Here is a 3,150-nt window from a genome sequence, read left to right as displayed (position 1 = left end):
AACAGTAGTGAGGTTGGCCCAGGATCGGGCAGTGTTTTCGTTCTGCTGTGCATAAGGTCGCTATGGGTCGGTACTGACTCGATGGCAACTAACAACAACAACAGCATTGCTCACAACCTTTAGTATAGATAACACCTCAACATAAAGTGAAAACATAAGTCCTTACAACTGGACCAATAAGTAACCTCATGATAAATAGAAAGTATTGAAGTTGCCAAGGATTTCATTTTGCTTGGACTCACAATCAATGCCCATGGAAGCAGTAGTCAAGAAATTAAACAGTGTGTTACACTGGGCAAACCTGCTCCAAAAGACCGCTTTAAAGTGTCAAAAAAATATTTAAAAAAAAATTGTATGCATTCTAAAGCTGGACAATAAATAAGGAAGCCCAAAAAAGAATTAATGTATTTGAATTATGGGGTTGGTGAAGAATATGGAATATACCATGGACTTCCAGAACCAACAAATCTGTCTTGGAATAAGTACATCCAGAATACTCCTTAGAACAGAGGATGTCAAGACTTCATCTTTCGTGCTGTGAACATGTCATCAGGAGGGATCAGTCTTTTGGAAGGGCATCATGCTTGCTGAAGCAGGGGATCCGTGAAAAAGAGGAGGTCTCTCAATGAGATGAATTAACATAGTGACTGCCACAATGGACTCAGACAGACTAACAATTGTGAGATGGTACAGGATGGGGCGGGGTTTCATTCTGTTGTACATGGGATCATTATGGGTTGGAACTGACTTGATGGCACCTGACAACATTGCTTAGTGAGCACAAGACTAATAACTGCAGAGGCTTCATGGCAAATAAATTAAGATACTGTGGTTAAACTAATAAGAAGGAGTGTTAAGAGCATGTGTCACCAAAACAGGAAGATGCCCATTGACTCCAACACCTCTGGGGGATACAAATGACTTAAAGGTCATGGTTAGGTTGAAAAATGACCAACTTCCTTTAGAGGGGACATTTGTCTCCAACTGATCATAAGATTCTTACCACACTCACCAGGAAGATTGAGACTTTTTACAAGGCATAATGTTGTTTTCTTTAATTGGGAGTTGAAAAGAACTACTTTCCACCACCCTTTCCATGGTAACAGTATCAACATAAACAAAAACAAATTTTGGAAATTTCAAAGGCTGAGGAGGGAAATAAGTGCTTACAGTGCAGGTTCTTAAGGCAAGAATGAGTTTGTGAACTCTGACATAATAGGAACTTTGTAACAACCTTGCAAGAAGACCAAGCCTCTGGCCTTCCCTTTCAATGGATGAACTGATGGGAAGCAAAATAAGCCTTTGGAAGGACAGGGAAGGGGTGAGAACCGGACAGGAGAAAGGGGAGGAAAGGAGAGGGAGGACAGAGCAGGGAGGAGAGGGAAGGTCTTAGTTGTGATCCTCTCTCCACCACTCATGTAATTTCCTGATCCTGGTATGGTGCGACGGGATCAGCACTGGACAGGGAACCACAAGGTTGACAGTTGAAACCCACCAGCCACTCCTTGGAAACCCCATACAGGGTTACTATGAGTTGGAATAGACTCAACGGCACTTAACAACAACAACTAACCTAAAAGGATAAGCACTGGATGGTTAACTGCAAGAGCAGCAGATGAGGCTTTCTGTTCCTATAAAGACTTACAGTCTTGGAACTATACAGGGTGGCTATGAGTCAGAATTAACTCAATGGCTGTGGTATTTTTGTTGTTGTTAAAATCCACACAATAGCACTGTGGAGGAAAGGGCTGGTGCTTTGCTTCCATAAAGATTACAGCCAAGAAAACCCCATGGAGCAGTTCTACCCTGTCATAGACGGCGTCACTGTGAGTCACAATGGACTGGACAACAAGGGATTCTGGATCACAAAGACAGAGAATTCTAAGCCGTAGAGAGGAATAAAGACTTAAAGTAACAGAGTCAGTGGCAATTCGGATATTGTTTGTTATGTAACATAACTTAGCCTATGCTGACTGGTACAGAAATATTGGCCTTATGCCTCAAACATTCTCTCCTCATTACACAGTCTTATGAGACCCTTCACACCTAGCCCCTTGATATCACTCCAGTCCCATGTTTTCTCAACACTCTCCATTCCATCCCCATCAATTGCATGTCTATGAATGACCTTGCTCTCTTTCACATCTGGCCACCTGCATATGCTGTTGTCAGGTAGTGTCAAGTCAGTCCCAATGCATAGCAACCCCACTTACAACAGAACGAAACACTGACCCGTCCTGTACCATCCTCACAATTGTTGCTATACTTAAACCCATTGTTGCAGTCACTGTATCAATCCATCTCATTGAAGGTCTTCCTCTTTTTCCAGACCCTCTGATTTATCAATCACAATGTCCTTCTCCAGGAAGTGACCCAAACACATCCAAAGTAAGTGAGATGGAAGTCTTCTGTAGCAGGCACTGATGATTTCCTTTATGGATGGGTGAATCCATTTGCCTGCTTCTGAGACTACTGGCTGCTAGCAACTCGGATACTCACATCTCTAGAGCATTGTTTTCAGTTTTTGGGAGCCACGTCCTCACCACACCATACAGCAAAACTAGCCGTCTCCTTGGTGGCAACCTGCAGCCAATAGCTGGCTGAGGGACTAGGGAAAGGGATTATGGTCTGGTTCCCTTGACTCAAAAGCAGACAACTTTGTTGTCAATTAATGTGAGTTGGTTCTCTGGAACTAGCTACCTGACCCACCAACATACCTCAGACACAAGATCAATAGAGCCTGGTTCATACCAGAAGAATTACCAACTACATAAATAACTATTATTTAAGCTAAAGGCCATTTTCTTGCTTATCATTAATCCTCTGCCCTCTTCTGTTCCTCATTCTCTTCTACTTAGAGCATTTGCTCTAAACCACACATTCCTGTGTTACTATGCTGGGAATAACAAATTGAAGAGGAATGGTGTTGCATTCATCGTCAAAAAAAACATATCCAGATCAGTTTATAGTACAAAGCTGTCTGTGATAGGATAATATCTATGTGCCTACAGGGAAGACAAGTTAATACCACTATTATTCAAATTTATACACCAAACACTAAAGCCAGTGAGGATGAAATAGAAGAATTCTACCAACTTCTTCAATCTGAAATTGATCACACATGCAATCAAGATATATTGATCATTATTG

The sequence above is a fragment of the Chrysochloris asiatica genome, unplaced genomic scaffold (genome assembly GCF_000296735.1).
Source record: "Chrysochloris asiatica unplaced genomic scaffold, ChrAsi1.0 scaffold00030, whole genome shotgun sequence".
NCBI lineage: Eukaryota > Metazoa > Chordata > Mammalia > Afrosoricida > Chrysochloridae > Chrysochloris > Chrysochloris asiatica.
Note: the sequence above shows the minus strand (reverse complement) of the source record.